Below are 20,060 nucleotides of genomic sequence, written 5' to 3' on the forward strand. Positions count from 1 at the left end.
GAAATATCGCATTTCTATAAGTATTCATACCCTTTATTCAGTACTTTGTTGAAGCACCTTTGGCAGTGATTACAGACCAAAAAGGTGCTTCAACAAAGTCTCCCTGACCAAGGCCCTTCTCCCCCGATTGCTCAGTTTGGCCGGGCGTCGTTGAAGGATTTAACAAGTAACATCAATAAGGGATCATAGCTTACACCTAGATTCACCTGGTCAGTCTATGTCAAGGAAAGAGCAGGTGTTCCTAATGTTTTGTACACTCAGTGTACAAGTTACAGTATGCGCCTGTCTTTTGACTGCAGCTGTACAGAAGACCCCCAACCTTAATAACAACAATATGCCACGATGCATACACTCTATCGATGCAAGTCCACTGCCTTGGGTGTGATGAAAGTGCTTTGCAAATTAAATGAATTATTATTACTCACAGTTCTTTCCCTCCTCCTCATGCTCTTTTCCCACATGGCCATGCCACACTTCTCAGATGGCTGGTCAGACAGACTAGGCTTGCCATTGCTGGAGAGGGGCCAATGGACCCCTGAAGGAACCCCACCTGCAGGAAATGTGCTCTAAACAGGCAAAAATACATCTCAGCCTCATGGCAAAATATGTAATAGCAAAATGTTCCCCTCACTTCCCCTCTCCTATTTGCACTCCCTATGGAACCACTGGCCGAGGCCATCAGGTTAACGCCTGCTACACAGGGGCTGCTCATTGGTGATGTTCACCATAAAGTAAGCATGTATGCTGATGATGTCCTGATATTCATCTAGTCCCGAGACTTCAATTACATCTCTTGTTAATATTATTGAATTATTCAGCGAACTCTCAGGCTACAAGATTATCTTAACTAAATCAGAGGCTATGCCACTTGGTAACAAACACTCTGTACCTAATACTTCTCCCCCCTTCCTTTTTACCCTGGGGTGGCAGGGTAGCCTAGTGGTTAGAGCGTTGGACTAGTAACCGAAAGGTTGCAAGTTCGTATCCCTGAGCTGACAAGGTACAAATTTGTCATTCTGCACCTGAACAGGCAGTTAACCCACTGTTCCTGGGCTGTCATTGAAAATAAGAATTTGTTATTAACTGACTTGCCTAGTCAAATAAAATAAAACATTTAAAAAATGGTCTCCCTCAAGTTTGACGTATCTGGGTATATTTGCAACTCCTAAATTCCAGCAAATGTACAAAACCACTTTTGTTCCCTTGTTTGATACAATAAGACAGGATCTGGAGAGCTGGAACTATCTTCCGATTTCATGGTTGCGTAGAATATCCCTCTTGAAAATGAACATTTTACCTAGACTACTTTACCCAATCCAAATGATCCCAGTATTACTATCCAATAAGGTAATACAGGATGTAAATGGATGGCTAACTTCCTTTAAATGGAGTAAACGCAAGCCAAGACTTAAGATGGCAATATTGCAGCTGCCAAGTTCTATGGGCAGCTTGGATCTACCCAATATCAGGTTCTATCAATGGTGTGTCCAACTATGTTATATTTCTGACTGGATCACAAATGATGACTTCTCTATTTGGTTAGACATTGAGACTTCTCTTTCAAAATACCCTTTACAGGATCTTTTATTTTTCAGATGTTTCAAGTCTGTAAAAGGTCACTACAATAATCCCATTACACTTAACACACTCAAAGTATGGAGGTCAGTTCAATGTTTTTTTGGGAAGGTCCAAACTAACCTCCTGCTCTTACCCCAATTCTTAACTACCTAGATGTTGGTCCAGGATTGCTGGATGCTGGCTTTAACTTTTGGCTTAATAAGGGTATACGCAGACTAAATGATTTATTTGCTGATAAGATTTTATTGTCATTTGAGCAGATGGTCGAGAAATATCGACTCCCAAAGCAGGACTTTTCCCGCTTCCTACAAGTAAGACATTATATTTTAATTGGCAACCCTGATGTGACTGTCATTGAAAGAATGCTTTTTTTTTGTCCCACAAAGGAAAATGTCTAAGTCTGTTTTTTGATGCTTTAAGGTCCTTTTCTGCTGTTGACACACAGAGGGTGAAACAAGTGTGGGAGAAAGAATTGTCTGTTACTATTAACGAAGAGATGTGGGAGGACATTTGGAGATATGCAAAAACAATATCTATATGTAATCGTACTAGAGCAATCCAGTTAAGAATAATACACAGATTGCATATATCCCCAAATCATAGACATGCTTTTTGTCCCTCTTCCTCTTCTCCTCAGTGTATTAAATGTAAAACTAATACAGGCTCCCTAATACATTGTTTATGGTCATGTATCAAAATACAAAGATACTGGTCTGGTGTTCTGCACGAAATTGAAAAGAGCCTAGGGGTTGATCTAGATTTGGACCCAGTTTCTTTACTGTTAGGTCTCCCTAGTAGGCGTATTACTTCTGTGGGTAAGAGGAGGCTTTTCAACATCCTTACCTTTGCAGCGAGGAAAAACATCCTCTTACAGTGGATTAGTGATAAGGTTCCTCTATTAAAGATTGGCATAAGATACTATTTGAATGGGTGCCACTGGAATATCTGACATGTACATTGCATTCTAAAACAGATCAGTTCTACAAAGTATGGGAACCTTATCTAAATGATCTAGAACCTGAGGTATCAGCTATTATGCTGCAAGAATTCTCTTAGAGTGGTGGTGATCTATGTATTTCAGAATTACACTACACGTTCCATGTGTGGAACCTAACTTCTTGGTTTAAACTGAGTTTTTTTTGTTTAATTTCTGTTTGTATGTTTGTTTAAAATGTATGACCCAATGATTGAGAATAATCAAAGACCCAATGGTGGGGCGAAATGCTTGTGCTTCTAGTTCCGACAATGCAGTAATAACGAACAAGTAATCTAACTAACAATTCCAAAAACTACTGTCTTATACACAGTGTAAGGGGGGAGAGGAATATTGTGTGTGTGTGAGATGTATGTGTGTGTGTGTGCAGGTATGAGTAAGTGAGTGCTGTTTTTTGCTTTGTCTTTGTCGTTTAATCTCTTAATATGGGTGAAAATTGTGAAATTCTAATAAAAATACTGTTACAAAAAAAAAAAAAGTTCCCTCACTCGTGGCAGGGTGTGTAGAATAGCATGATTGACAATAACACTGCAAAAAAAAAATATTGGCCCATGGCAAAATGTGTACAATTGCAGGAATTTAGCTGTTTTCTTTTAGCTGTTTTCTTTACGTCACATCATTATCTACACTGGAGTGTTTGACGGGACCCCAGGCCTAACATCAATCCAGTGAAGAAGTGTGAACATGAATAAGAATATGAAGTCAATGGAAGAGACCAGCTTCATCCACAGTGTTTACATGCTGGCTTTGTTCCAGCACTCCAGGGCCACTACTATGGCTCTTTGCATTTGGCGTGGATGCCCCACTGTGATGCCCCCGGAACACCGGACTGTCTACCTTTAACATCCAGGAGCTTAACAGGGTGGCCGAAATGCCTCTGAGCACCTCTGCTCAACTCCATTAACACCAGCCTGGTCTCATAGGCTGGACGTAAAATACTAAATGTAAATCCGGGACACTCAAATTAGTATGATATGTTACGTTTGGTATGGTTACATGAGACAGAAGGTTACTTAAGGCAAAAACAAAAGTAGTATGGTTGGTTACATATAATGCAAATGCCTAGCAACCCATAGGTTGCATGTTCAAATCTCATCACGGATTACTTTAATATTTTAGCTAATTAGTAACTTTGCAACTACTTAGCATGTTCGCTAACCCTTCTCCTAACCTTCCTTAATGTCTATTTATTTATTTATTTATTTCACCTTTATTTAACTAGGCGGGTCAGTTAAGAACAAATTCTTATTTACAATGATGGCCTACACCGGCCAAACCCAGACAATGCTGGGCCAATTGTGCGCAGCCCTATGGGACTCCCAATCACGGCTGGTTGTGATACAGCCTGGATATCCCCTAGCCTAGTTTTAAGTTTGAATGTCACATGTACAAGTACAGTGAAATGCCTTACTTGCAAGCTCTAACCCTAATAATGCAGTAATCAATAATGTAACACTGTAACACTAAAAATAACAAGGCAGAACAAAAACATAAGATATAAGAATAAGAAGAACACAAAGTGAGTAAACATACTATATACAGGGTCAGTTCCAGTACCTTATTTACAATGTGCAGTGATACTGGATCGATAGCGGTAGATACAGTTGAAGTCGGAAGTTTACATACACATAGGTTAGAGTCATTAAAACCTGTTCTTCAACAACTCCACAGATTTCTTGTTAACAAACTATAGTTTAGGCAAGTTGGTTAGGACATCTACTATGTGCATGACACAAGTCATTTTTCCAACAATTGTTTACAAACAGATTATTTCACTTAATTCACTGTATCCCAATTCCAGTGGGTCAGAAGTTTACATACACTAAGTTGACTGTGCCTTTAAACAGCTTGGAAAATTCCAGAAAATGATATCATGGCTTTAGAAGCTTCTGATAGGCTGATTGACATAATTTGAGTCAATTGGAGGTGTACCTGTGGATGTATTTCAAGGCCTACCTTCAAACTCACTGCCTCTTTGCTTGACATCATGGGAAAATCAAAAGAAATCAGCCAAGACCTCAGAAAGACAATTGTAGACCTCCACAAGTCTGGTTCATCAATGGGAGCAATTTACAAATGCCTGAAGGTACCACGTTCATCTGTACAAACAATAGTACACAAGTATAAACACCATGGGACCATGCAGCCGTCATACCGCTCAGAAAGGAGACGTGCTCTGTCTCCTAGAAATGAAAGTACTTTGGTGTGAAAAGTGCAAATCAATCCTAGAACAACAGCAAAGGACCTTGTGAAGATGCTGGAGGAAACAGGTAAAGTATCTATATCCACAGTAAAACGAGTCCTATAACGACATAACCTGAAAGGCCGCTCAGCAAAGAAGAAGCCAATGCTCCAAAACCACCATAAAAAAAGCCAGACTACGGTTTGCAACTGCACATGGGGACAAAGATCGTACTTTTTGTAGAAATGTCCTCTGGTCTGATGCACGGGGGTGGCAGCATCATGTTGTGGGGGTGCTTTGCTGCAGAAGGGACTGGTGCACTTCACAAAATAGATAGCATCATGAGGCAGGAAAATTATATGGATATATTGAAGCAACATCTCAAGACCTCAGTCAGGAAGTTAAAGCTTGGCCACAAATGGGTATTTCAAATGGACATTGACCTCAAGCATACTTCCAAAGTTGTGACAAAATGGCTTAAGGACAACAAAGTCAAGGTATTGGAGTGGCCATCACAAAACCCTGACCTCAATCCTGTAGAACATTTGTGGGCAGAATTGAGAAAGCCTGTGCGAGCAAGGAGGCCTACAAACCTGACTCAGTTACGCCAGCTCTGTCAGCAGGAATGGCCCAAAATTCACCCAACTTATTGTGGGAAGCTTGTGAAAAGCTACCCAAAACATTTGACCCAAGTTAAACAATTTAAAGGCAATGCTACCAAATACTAATTGAGTGTATGTAAACTTCTGACCCACTGGGAATGTGATGAAAGAAATAAAAGCTGAACTAAATCATTCTCTCTACTATTATTCTGACATTTCACATTCTTAAAATAAAGTGGTGATCCTAACTGACCTAAGACAGGGAATTTTTACTAGGATTAAATGTCAGGAATTGTGAACAACCGAGTTTAAATGTATTTGGCTAAGGTGTATGTAAACTTCCGACTTCAACTGTATGTTTTGGGGTAAGGGGACTAGGCACCAGGATGTATGATAAACAGGGTAGCAGCAGCAGCATATATAATGATTGTATGTGAGTGGGTGTGTGTGGTGTCAGTATAAATGTATGTGCATATTAGGTTTGTGTGAACAAATGATGGAGTGACTGTCTGTGTGTTGGGGTATCAGTGTGCATAGTGTGTAGGGCCCTGTGTGCACAGATTAAAATATAAAGGTCAACTCAGTCCGTGTAGCCATTTTGTTAGCTACTTAGTTAGCTAGTTAGCAGTCTTATGGCATTGTGATATAAGCTTTTCAAAAGCCTGTTGGGATCAGACTTGATTCACTGATTTCGCTTGCTGTGCGGAAGCATGGAGAACAGTATGGCTTGGGTGGTTGGACTGTTTAATGATTTTCCAGGCCTTCCTTTCACACCGCCTGATATAGAGGTCTTGGATGGCAGGGAGCTCGGCTCCAGTGATGTACTGGGGCTATTCGCACCATCCTCTGTAGCGCCATGCAATTTGAGGGGCCGTGCCAAACCTTTTCATCCTCCTGAGGGCAGGAGGCAACACATAGCTAACGTTAGTCACAACAAATGGGAATTCGTAACATATATGTTTTGCCAGTGATTAACTTATTGTACGAAGTGCAATTCGCAACATATTGTAGGAATTGTAATTCGTAACATATCATACGAAATGGATGATGGACATCCACAAATGAATGTATACCAAATGAAACGTAACATATCATACTGTTTGGAGTGTCCCGGGTTTACATTTACTTTCTTACGTCTACCCCGGAGTCCAGGTTGCTAACACAAACAATAAAGCGTGTCTTCATGTATATTATGGGCTGTAAAATGTGTTTTTCTGAAAACCATTAGCAGAAGGGCTACCAGGCATGAAGGAAGACTAGATTCTAGACCCGTCACGCTCTCAGCAGGAGACTGGTCTGAAGCAGACAATACTGGTTTCTCTGTCTCTGTTGGTTCATTGCTCTTTGATGGGGTGAGAGATACGTTACAGTAGCAGTGTGTGATAACCCATAATGGCCCTCCCACCACATGAGCTGCATTAATACTGATGAAGACGCAAGCAGTGCAAGGGGAAAGCCTAGAACACTGGCCCGTAGCTAGCTCGGTCAGTTCATCACAAAGGGAATGAGTCTGACTCAGAAAACATGCAGGCGTTTTTAAAGGGTCACTGTCAAATTGTGTACCTGAGCACTGATAGTGTACTACGGTCTACAAAGACAAAAGACTTGGTGGAAAATTTGAGACTTTAAATTACACTACAGTAACTACTCTCTTTAACTTTTACCTCTAACAAAATACCTGTGTATACTGTACGCTCAGGGCAAATTGAAATTTACCAAATTTTGGCACAGGGATGGTGATTTCAACAATGACTATTTCTGACTTTGACAAAGGTCTGAGAATAACTGCTGCTCACTGACCACAGACACCAAATCCAGTCAATGAAAAAGTAGGCCCACACACATCTGCTCCATGATGGACCCATACTAAGTTAACTAAGAGCCAGGTCTCTTTTGGACAGATGTGTTAGTTGGATGGTACGCTGTGTGATCACTGATCAGAGCTGGGTTATTAAGGAGATCTGGGGCAGCCCCGGGTGAAGCCCTTAATTAAACCATCATTAGCGAAAAGCTACTGAGGGTTTCATGCTAATGTGAGCTGAGGAACAGGTGATGTTGAATAATGAGTGTAAATCACTTTTAATCCCGTTTTTCTCTTGTGCAAGTGAAGAATTCATTATAAATTATAAAAAAGATATTTGCTCTAAAGAATGCATGACAAGTAGACGTGATTGTTTTTTGTAATCTGTAGCTATAGAGAGCAATAGTAATGGCATCGTTTTGTAGGCACTAACTGCCGTGGCTCTTTGAACAAAGTCTATGGGGAAATGAATGGGCTTTTGTAAGGGTGTTGGATAAACACTGAAAATAAGGTCTGTGGTGAACACAGACTTAGAAAATCTTGTGTTTTGTTCTATGAGATAATCTTCATCAGGGGCTCAAATTTTGACGCCTTTATGTAATCAAAACAAGCACATGAAGGCTTCATATTTCATAAAGGTCATGTTAACTGGCTGATATTATCTGGCAAGCATTTGACAGCTCGACTTTACAGTAGCTGTCAAATGCTATGTGGTCCTATGGCTATTCACATGCATATACAGGTATGTCATGACTTACTGAACTTCTACTTAATTAACTCCTAGTGGAGCAAAGGGCCTCTGCGTAGATGTAAACAACAACATACAAGTGATACCATGTGCCTAACCTCTTGATGTGCTAAACAGTTACATTGAGGACAACTAATGTCCAATTTCACTGTGACCGCTTATGTTGTTTGGCTGTTTGCTCTTGATTCCATATACATGTGAAATATATGGGCTGATTCAATTTAATTAAGATCATTTAATGGCAAGTATTAACCAGTAAATTTAATGCGGGCATCAAGAGCTGTGGAGCGTGAAGTGGAGGACAGCACATTAAAAACCAGATTTAATGACTGAAAGCATAGTAGGGTCTGCTAGGCTCCATCTCATAACACTGTAGCTTTGTGGCTTTGTGTCAATGAAACAGTGACAATGAAACACTAACTCAAACATAAACCTCACCCGAAAGACAAACGCTTCTCAGAGGGATTTTCCATGTGTCTGATCATTTAATGTGGGTATTTTGGTCTGTTCCACATTGCATAATGTACAGTAGACTATTATAGGAGACAAGGGCTTTCCCGTACATAGACAAATGACTGCTACCTTTCTCAATCATCATAGTGGGAGTCCATAAAGCTTGTGACTTTTGTTTGAATCTGTTCACCTCACAGCAGTGCATATTCAGATCAAACAAAGTGTGGTAAGGCGAGCTTGTAATTGAACATGTTTGCACAAAGAGGCTTGTCAACGAGTGGTTGAGTTCGTCACAAATATTCACTACAGCCAAGAGGCAACAACTGAGAGGTGCTTGCCTGAAGTCATATTTTTCCTGCGTGCTGTGAATCGTTCAGGATTAGAGACTAAATGATCGCTGAAATATCTATAGCTTCCAGTCAGGCGAAGGTGGAATCCGTCTATCAGTAGGCTCCATCCATATATTTCAAATGGTTGCATTTCACGAACATCCTGTCATTTTCCAAAGACCGCTTTCACAGAGTCCTTTGCTGTTAGTTCGTTCCTGCTTGCACTCTATGTGTGTTTCCTTCTGTGGAGCAGAATAGAATACAGACAGAATTTAGAGGACGCCGCTAAGAGGAGGACGCCTTGTAGTAGATGTTGATGGTTTGTAGTTGATGTTTACACAACTGACTTACTTTTCTGCATCTTTTGCTTTTGGTTCAATACATCTGTGTGTGGCATTAAGAGTTAGCAGTCTTTGGTTGGACAGCACCTCCCCAGACAGCTAATGGGCCACTGAACTTTGAGTGTTGGAGTGTTGTGGCTGTACAAATGTAGACAGCTAAGCTTTGATTTAGAAAGAGAAACAGAGAGGACGAGAGCGAGAAGGAGCGGGAGGGAGAGAGGGAGAAAGATGCAGGGGGAGAGAGAGAACCATCTTTCAGCCTCAACACTTAAGGATTGAACTACAGTTCACCACCACAGCACTGGCACATGGAGATGTGGGAGGTCTAGAGAGACCAGAGTCTTTTCACATGGAGTTGGGTTTGAGAGAGAGCTGAACCTGAGCGCTTGGCCTTTGATCCAAGCTGCACAAGAAACCTTTAAAGTATGGGATGACAGGTTCCAAGATGTCTATCAATTTGTTTCTAAGTAAACTTTGTGATTTAAAGCATTGCTAATGTCAGAAGGCCATTGAAAAATATTCAAATATCATGCAAACATAATGTTTGCCTACAATGCCAGCTCCCCATCTGGCATCATCTAGTGTGAACTGCAGCCAATAGTTGTACTTATTTCAAGGTAGAGAATTCATTTAGTATTAATGTGAGAGCCTATTTTTGGGGAGTTTCTTAGTTAGCTGAGCTAACTAAGCAAGTTAGCATTGGCTTGCGAAACTACCTCTAACTTCCTTCATTCTGAACATAGAGACATAAAAATGGTATCCACAAGTTCATCTGACTCTGATAAAGGGATTCATTGCCAGAATCTCAAACTAACCCTTTAATCAATATAGATGAAGAGGTGAACCATTAAAGGTCAACTACCCTTTCCAACTTGAAAACGGCCTATGTGGCATCGATATGAGTCAGAAACATTTATTCTAGTGTCAAAATGTAAACTACAAAGTGTAAATAGGAACACTTGGGTCATAAAGTCAATCTTGTCCAAAAGTGAATTTGGTAAGTGAATGCATCATGACTTACTTTAGGGTTTGGATTACAATTATATCAACAATTCATGCCCTCTTTTACCTATAAAGACGTGGTGGCACCCGTGTTTTCTAGGAAAAGACAGGGCGAGTTCGCTTTACATGGCCGGTGCCCCGGGCGGGCAGAGGCCTCTCCTTAGGAGGACCAATGGAATGATCAAAAAACAAACTTGCCCACTGGAACGTCTTCCCCAGACAAGACGTGTTGTTAGTACTTGCCCTTACTCGGGAAATAGCTACTGTAGTGAAAATGGGCTTCCATAAAGTTGCTCAACAATCTTAGGGAGATGGCCAGGATATGGATTACATCCGACTAGCTTCTACTTGGGCTGTCAACCATCAAACCTGAGACTGGTGTGTTGTTGTTAAGTAACTATGTTTTCTATGTTAGCTAGCAAGCTACAAGTCATTATTTGATAGGCTATGCATCTATGATAATAGACAATGACACTGTGATGTAACTAGCTAAATACATAGTCTCTCCCTAACGTGTAATGTCAGAGGAAGATTTGTATAGCTAACATTGCACTTGAAGACAGGTTTGATCCCTGCTAGCTAACTTTATCTCATAATCAAGCAAACCTGACAACATGTTTGATGCATGTTGCCAGCTTGCTTCCAATAATGTTTCAACTCAAACTGGCTAGCTACTGTCCTTGTTTGTTATTATTGAATGGCAAAGACACACCCAAGAAACACCCACATCAAACCACACCCCCAAGACAACTCTCGTTTTCCTTCAGTCATTGCCGCTAGCATTTTTAATGAGCATTAATGAAAACGAGGCCAAATCAGAAGTGCAGTGGCTCTTAAAAGATCATGGATTTATTTTTGTCTGAGTCACCATGTTTTAGGAAAACGTAGAGGATTATATGAAAAAAAAACATTGTGGCTTCTCTCTGTTGAAATTCAAAGCATATCTTTTTCCTTGAAAACTTTTTGATAAATGTTAAATGGCTGGCACTCCATTGCAGACAAGGATTTGATTAGATTTTAGGTGTGTTTGGTAATCCAGCGTGTTGTACACATCAGTAACTGATAGATACTCCATGAAGGCATGCTGTTTTTAGATACAGTAAATCAACAACTGTCCCTCTCTGATTGACCCTTGCCATGTACATGTGGTTAAATTCCAAAATGGAGCCTACCACATGTTCCTGGGAAAGTGTTTTGGTGACAAACAGGACGTTAAATGAGTAAAAGGACATGAGTGAGGATATTGACCTAAGAAGTTATTCTATTCCATTTTCTTGCCACATTTGGTATTGCTCCACTCCCGTTTGACTACTATCCTTGGGTAACGATCAGAATAAGTGTTTATAAATGGAAAGAAAAGTGTCACAGAACATAGAAATATTTCTTATGTTGTGTGTTTGGTGTGACATTCCAGACATTTTCTGTTTTGGCATCCCATTTATGAGGAGCATTATATAAGTATTGAGTCATTTCTGGAACAACACGGACACACACTTGCTCTCAGTCTTTCACATGTAGAAGCATGATTATAGAGCACACACTCTGCCTAAATACCCTCACACTGCTGGTTTTGAACTTAGACATATTGTGGAGCTGTTATACATTCAATATCTCTCCCCTATAGATTCCTACACACACACATGCCACTCAGACACGGTTTAAGCTTTTCCTGAGTGGTGACACACCCACAGCTTTTCTCATGGCACACCTGTTGCTAATGCCCAGGGAGCAGAGGGGGTTGGAGGAGGATCATAGGGTCCCCCCGACAGACTGCACTCAGGGTCCCCATCCTCTCACTCTGGGTCCCCTTCTGAAAGGAGTACTGTGGCCCCTAGACAGTGGTGGCCATTATCAGCTCTGTCCATTTAGACACAGGGAGGATGTACCGCGGGACTCTAATGCGCAGTGGTGTGATAGGAGTAAAAACTGGATATGGACTGAACCAGAATCCCGAGTAGTGTATACGCGTCCTGGGACTGACTGTTCTGACTCCTGACACACATTTCAATAGAAGTGGTTATCTAGTGGAGAAACTCTATACTGTTAAATGGGTTCTCAGAGCTTTACCCAGTACCAGGACATTTATATATGTATATAAAAGTTTTGTTTTATTTTTTTTCTACTGTATTATTGACTGTATGTTTGTTTATTCATGTGTAACTCTGTGTTGTTGTATGTGTCGAACTGTTTTGCTTTATCTTGGCCAGGTCGCAGTTGTAAATGAGAACTTGTTCTCAACTAGCCTACCTGGTAAAATAAAGGTGAAATAAATCAAATAAATAAAAAATGTATGGTTGCATCTGCCAGGAGGCTGAAACTTGGCTCGAAGTGAATCTTCCAACAAGACCCCAAAGCACACATCAAAATCCACAAAAAAATTGTTAATTGACCACAAAATCAACATTTTACAATTACTCTCTCAGTCTCCAGACTTGAACCCCATTGGAAACCTGTGGTTTGACTTGAAGAGGGCCCATCCATAAGTGCAGACGAAGGATATCAAGGATCTGGAAATATTCTGTGTGGAGGAATGGTCTAAGATCCCATCCAACATGTTCTCCAATCTCATAAAACATTTTTAAAACTTTGACCCTTATCTTTCAAAAAATGTATTACTTGTTAATCAAAATCTCTTTCTCTGGGCAATTGTGTTAGTATAAAATAATATCATACAATATAGCTAAGTGTTTTTATTATTTATTTTGTACAGTTTTTTTGCTCCTCTTTATCAAGGGAGCCAATAATACCACGCCCCCATGATACACACTGTGTGTGTATCATGGCATCCAGGAACCCTGCGGGGGTAACAAGCTAATACATTTAAGATGCTGCCTGTCATGCTCTGCTTTTGCCTGTGATAACAAGGTGTGACCACGCTTACCGGTATTCATCTTACGGTACACTGTGTTATAATCACTCAATGTCACCCCTGGTCCCAACCCACGGGTGAAGGGTGGGGCATGCCTCAGTGTGTGTGCATGCCTCAGTGTGTGTGTGTTCATGGGGGCATGCTGATTGGTTATGTATGTTTGATGTTTGAACTGTGCCGTTGTGTGTGGTGTGTGTTATGCAGCCTGCAGTGTTTGGGCTTGACAGCTCGTCACGGACACTAAGCGTGTTGTTGCACGGAGTACCCAGCTAGCACATAACTTTCTGAGAACCATATATTTCTTTGAGCTTGGTGAGAGCGTGGTTGTCCTATGGTTATTTTGTATACAACTTTCCCACAACCTTCTGGAAATGGTGCAGGATGGTTGCTTAGCTTTGGAACATTCTCTGCGCATTTAAGGAACTTGACGAAAAAATGCTATTTTCTTTGGTATTTCATTACTTTAACAAAATGCTTCCTGGAAGTTCAAACATGGTTACATTTCATTTACATTTTGGTAATGTTCTAGAAACGTTTTCCAACTGGTTTGACATTGTTCTCAAATAGATCAAAGAATGTTAAGAAACAACATTCTTCAGTACTTCAGCATCACGTTTTCTACAGGTTTCCTCATGGTTCTGCTAAAAGTCATGTTCTCAAATAGTTCCAAGAACATTAAAGCTGAAATATGTATATTTTTGGACGACCTGACCAAATTCACATTGAAATATTAGTTGTAGATCTGCCATTCTCATTTAAAGCAAGTCTAAAAAGGGGTATATCAAATCAAAGTTCAAATCAAAGTTTATTGTCTCATGCGCCGAATATAACAGGATTAGACCTTTTATAGTGAAAAGCTTACTTACAAGCCCTAACCTACAGTGCAATTTTTAAGTAAAAAAAAAAGGTATTAGCTGAACAATAGATAAGTAAGGAAATGAAAAACAACAGTAAAAAGACAGTGAATAATAACAGTAGCGAGGCTATATACAGTAGCGAGGCAGTAACATTAGTGAGGCTATATATAGGCACCGGTTAGTCAGGCTAATTGAGGTAGTATGTACATTTAGGTATGGCTAAAGTGACTATGCATATATGAAAATCAGAGAGTAGCAGTAGCGTAAAAGAGGGGTTGGTGGGTGGGGGGTGGGGGGACACAATGCAGATAGTCCGGGTAGCCAATGTGGGGGGGGCACCGGATAGTCAGGCTAATTGAGGTAGTATGTACATGAATGGATAGTTAAAGTGACTATGCATACATGGTAAACAGAGAGTAGCAGCAGTGTAAAGAGGGGTTGGTGGACACACAATGCAATTAGTCTGGGTAGCCATTTGATTACTTGTTCAGGAGTCTTATGGCTTGGGGGTAAAAGCTGTTGAGAAGCCTTTTGGTCCTAGACTTGGCGCTCCGGTACAGCTTGCCATGCGGTAGTAAAGAGAACAGTCTATGACTGGGCTATGTGGGTTCTTTGACAATTTTTGGCCTTCCTCTGACACCGCCTGAGGATCTGAGGACTCATACCAAATCTTTTTAGTTTCCTGAGGGGGAATAGGCTTTGTCGTGCTCTCTTTACAACTGTCTTGGTGTGTTTTGTTCCATTCTAGTTTGTTGGTGCTGTGGACACCAAATAACTTGAAGCTCTCAACCTGCTCCACAACAGCCTCGTCGATGAGAATGGGGGCGTGCTCAGTCCTCCTTTTCCTGTAGTCCATAATAATCTCCTTGGTCTTGGTTAATTTGAGGGATAGATTGTTATTCTGGCACCACCCGGCCAGGTCTCTGACCTCCTCCCTATAGGCTCTCTCAGGCGTTGTTCGTGATCAGGCCTACCACTTTTGTGTTGTCTGCAAACTTAATGATGGTGTTGGAGTCATACCTGGCCACGCAGTCGTGGGTAAACAGGGGGTACAGGAGGGGACTTAGCACACACCCAAAAGGGGGCTCCAGTGTTGAGGATAAGCGTGGCAGATGTTTCTACCAACCCTCACCACCTGGGGGCGGCTCGTCAGGAAGTCTAGGATCCAGTTGCAGAGGGAGGTGTTTAGTCCCACGATCCTCAGCTTAGTGATGACCTTAGAGGGTACTATGGTGTTGAACGCTGAGCTGTAGTCAATGAATAGCATTCTCACGTAGGTGTTCATTTTGTCCTGGTGAAAAAGGGCAGTGTGGAGGGCAATAGAGATGGCATCATCTGTGCATCTGTTTGGGCAGTATGCAAATTGGAATGGGTCTAGGGTTTCTGGGATAATGGTGTTGATGTGAGCCATTACCAGCCTTTCAAAGCACTTCATGGCTACGGACGTGAGTGCTACGGGTCTGTAGACATTTAGGTAGGTTGCCTTAGTGATCTTGAGCACAGGGACTATGGTGGTCTGCTTGAAACATGTTGGTATTACAGACTCAATCAGGGACATGTTAAAAATGTCAGTGAAGACACCTGCCAGTTGGTCAGCACATGCCCGGAGCACACGTCCTGGTAATCCGTCAGGCCCTGCGGCCTTGTGAATGTTGACCTATTTAAAGGTCTTACTCACGTCGGCTATGGAGAGTGGGATCACACAGTCGTCCGGAACAGCTGATGCTCTCATGCATGCCTCAGTGTTGCTTGCATCAAAGCGAGCATAGAAGTGATTTAGCTCGTCTGGTAGGCTCGTGTCACTGGGCAGCTTGCGGCTGTGCTTCCCTTTGTAGTCAGTAATAGTTTGCAAGCCCTGCCACATAAGACGAGCGTCGGAGCCGGTGTAGTATGATTCAATCTTAGCCCTGTATTGGCGCTTTGCCTGTTTGATGGTTCGTCGGAGGGCATAGCAGTATTTCTTATGAACTTCCGGGTTAGAGTCCCGCACCTTGAAAGCTGCAGCTCTACCCTTTATCTCAGTGTGAATGTTGTCTGTAATCCATGGCTTCTGGTTGGGGTATGTACGTACAGTCACTGTGGGGGGGACGTCCCCGATGCACTTATTGATGACGTCAGTGACTGATGTGCTGTACTCCTCAATGTAATCAGAAGAATGCCCGAACATGTTCTGGTCTGTGATAGCAAAACAGTTCTGTAGTTTAGCATCTGCTTCACCTGACCACTTTTTTATAGACCAAGTCACTGGTGCTTCCTGATTTAAATTTAGCTTGTAAGCAGGAATCAGGAGGATGGAATTGTGGTCAGATTTACCAAATGGATGGCGAGGGAGAGCTTTGGATGTGTCTCTGTGTGTGGAGTACAGGTGATCTAGATTTTTTTCCCTCTGGTTGCACATTTAACATATTGATAGAAATGAGGTAAAACTCATTTAAGTTTCCCTGCGTTAAAGTCCCCAGCCACTAGGAGCGCTGTCTCTGGGTGAGCGGTTTCCTGTTTGCTTATTTCCTTATTCAGCTGTCTGAGTGAGGTCTTAGTGCCAGCGTCCGTCTGTGGTGGTAAATAAACAGCCACTAAAAGTATAGATGAAAACTCTCTTGGCAAATAGTGTGGTCTACAGTTTATCATAAAATACTATACTTCATGCGAGCAAAATCTCAAGACTTCCTTAGATTTGGTGCACCAGCTGTTGTTTACAAATATGCACAGACTGCCCCCCTCTTACTGGAGTGTGCTGTTCTATCTAGCCGGTGCAATTGTCGTGTCTTTGGCTATGCCGGATTAAGTGATATGACGTGCTAGTCTATAAAATAATTTCTACGTAATTAATATTACTTGATTGAGCTAATCATGTAAATGTAATTAACTACGAAATAATATTTATAGAGCTGTTATCTTCCGAATAAACTCTTAAAGACCTAGTAATATGTTACATCAATAGCAGTCAATATTAATCGTCATCTTACTTCAGTCTCATCTGAAAGTTGTAAATTCTTGTTTCTCTGCACAAACCCTGGCTAACAAGTTGAATCAGCAATGCAAAATTGGGTTTAATTATTTATTTACTAAATACCTAACTAGTCACACAGAATTACACATACATGTAATTAAATTATAACTTGATTACAAATTACGTCATAAAGGAAAACGTCCCTGGCGGGTGGTTTGAGTGAAAGAGTGGGAAGACTGAGGAACAAAGGGCGAAGCTGTGCTATCGTAAATACAGTATCTTATGCATTGTAAATTACCGCCCATTTGGAAAAGGAAAATGCAATAAATATTTACTCTGAGGTAGGTTGGTGGTAGATGGAAGGCCGTGTTACCCAACCGAGTCCTTTGTCCTTTGAAGAATGTCTCTGCTGGTAAATTGAATACGTTGTAGTAACGTTGTTGTGTGGTAGACAGGATAATCTGTCTGTTCCTTCCTAACCCTCGTTTGCAGCGGCTGTTGCTAACTCAACGGCTAGGAGGTATCACTTCTGTAGTGAATAAGAGTTCAAAGTTCATACCATTCGCAAACAAAGCTCACGCTGATGTTGGCTTCGTTCTGTAGTTATTATCTGAACCATTCTGACATCGGACTGTCGTCCTCACGTCCTCGGAACAGGAGGTTATATTGTTGTCAAGGCTTTATATAGGAAGGAAGAGGAGGGCGTGTTTGAAAAGTTGTATAGCCCATGTCCCTTCACAGGGGCGGGCCACTGATTGAGCATAGCCCTTAACTTATGAAAACCCAAATCTCACATTTTAGAAGCTAAAATCCCATTTCATCCCATCACGAATAATTTCATATTCAAACATTTAAATTGAACAACAATTCCATGTGAATCCGATAACTCTGAAGTGTAGACTTTCCACTGTAGAGTTTATGTCATCTTATCATTGATGAGAATGTCTCAGATGACAACCGAACTGACATCATATTCATTAAGTACCACCGCATATGTTCAATTGGTCGGATTACCAGGAATATTGTTAATTTCCCCCCACCTTCTGATGTTCCCAGAATCTCTATGTTAACCAAGGGTTTTTCAAATGTAACATCAGTAGGGTAGAGAGAGAGGGAAAAGGGGGTAAGAGGTATTTATGACTGTCATAAACCTACCCCCAGGCTAACGTCATGACACAGTGTATATCCTGCTAGCTGAATATCCATGTCATCATTCAGTCACGATTCCGTGAAACATAAGATGTTACAGTTTTTGATGTCCCGTTGGTAGGATATTTGTGATCATACCTCATCTAATTTATTGTCCAATGATTGTACGTTGGCAAGTAATATTGACGGTAACGACAGCTTTCCCTCTCGTCTTCTCTGGATCATTACGAGGCACCCCGCTCTGTGTCCTCTGTAAGTGCGTCTCCTTCTCTTGCCAATAACGGGGATGTCTGCCTTGCCGGGTGTTTGCAGTACATCCTGTGCTTCCTGCTTGTTGAAGAAAATATCTTCGTCTAATCCGAGGTGAGTGATCTCTGAACTGATATCCACAAGCTCTTTGCCGTAAGATATGGTGGCAGAAACATTATGTACAAAATAAGTTACAAATAATGTGAAAAAAACACATAGTAGCACAATTGGTTAGACGCCCATAAAACTGCTGCCATTTCTTCCAGTGCCATTTTAGTATCTTATTTCTATGTGCGCTATTTCTATGCTTTCCATTCTTAAGTTTTGTTTTTGCGTCTTTTACTTTCAGTTTTGTACACCAGCTTCAAACAGCTGAACATACAATATTTTTGTTTATTCAAAAGATATTTCACAGCGGTTTAGATCGTACAATGATTGTTTTGTCACAAACTGAAATTAGGCAAACTATTAGGATTTTAGCAAGCAGGAAACGGTGGAGTGATTTCTGCAAATTACACCTTAAAGAAACAATGTTCTTCTGTTGGAAATTCAGTATTTGTTTCCTTTTGATTCTATTTCAAGTCATGTTCTCAAATTGTTCCGAGAACGTTAAAAAAACTTTCCATAAAGAATGCAAGGAAACTTTAGTAATATTCAGAGAACATTCTAATAATGTTATTTAAAAACATATACATTCCGTTCTCAGCATAAATAAAACACTCTATCCTCTATCGTGTGATCAGGTGTGTTGGCCACACCCACTAATTGGCCGCACCTGATCTTACTAAGAGCTTGTTTCCTTTGAAATGGGGTCTGTTTGAACAGACTAAAATGGACAACTTTGGACTGCAAGTCCAATCCAGGGGGCGCAATAGAGTAATTCCATGGATAGAGAAGAGAAGATCATAGGTTCAAATCCCCCTGATGCTATGTCACAATAAAAAAGATATATATTTGCATGATTAATTCCTAAGGATATGAATTTCTATTTATGCTTGGAATTCAAAAAGTTAACAAGAAATAAGCTAGCAGTGTTATTAAAAGTCTTATTGAAACATTCAGTGAAAGTTTTAAGGAAGTTACTGAAAAACTCCAAATAACCGATCATTTCTGTTCTCAGGGCGTTAATAAAACTTCCCAGGAAAACTTTCAAGAGTAACATTTCAGAGTAACATTTCTCAGGACCTCCATGCAGCCTAAAAATAAACGTTTCCAGAAAAAGAAAAAAAAGAAATAAACGTTTCGGTTCTCAGAAAATTTTAAAACATTCTGTTTTACCGGTCGGGAAACACATGGCTTTGTTCCCATAACCAATGTGAAACCAAAAACATACGTTCTCACAACTTCCAAGGAACCACATTTGCTAGCTAGGTAGGCTGCTTGTTAATACTGGAACACTTCCACGATGATGACTCACGGGTTTCATTTAGCCTCTACTCCTCTATGGTGGGGATTCTTCTAATTCCCCACAGTTTAATATTTTATGAAGCAGCCTTTCTCAACAGTCAATCAGGAGTCTCGCTGAGTTTCTGTGGTGCTTGAATATTGTTAGTTGATCCCTGGAGTACGAGAGGGGGTGAAGGAGAGCAAGAGAGAGAGAGAACAAGAAAAAGAGAGAGAATTAGAGAGAGCAGACTTAAATTCACACAGGACACCAGATAAGACAGGAGAAATACTCCAGACATAACAGACTGACCCTAGCCCCCCGACACATAAACTATTGCAGCTTAAATACTGGCGGCTGAGACAGGAGGGACAGGAGGGATCGGGAGACACTGTGGCCCCATCCGACGCTACCACCGGACAGAGCCAACCAGGCAGGATATAACCCCACCCACTTTGCCAAAGCACATTCCCCACACCACTAGAGGGATATCTTCAACCACCAACTTACTATCCTGAGACAAGGCCGAGTATAGCCACGAAGATCTCCCCCACGGCACGAACCCGGGGGAG

This window comes from Oncorhynchus tshawytscha, linkage group LG14, assembly GCF_018296145.1.
Source record: "Oncorhynchus tshawytscha isolate Ot180627B linkage group LG14, Otsh_v2.0, whole genome shotgun sequence".
NCBI classification, from domain to species: Eukaryota; Metazoa; Chordata; class Actinopteri; order Salmoniformes; family Salmonidae; genus Oncorhynchus; species Oncorhynchus tshawytscha.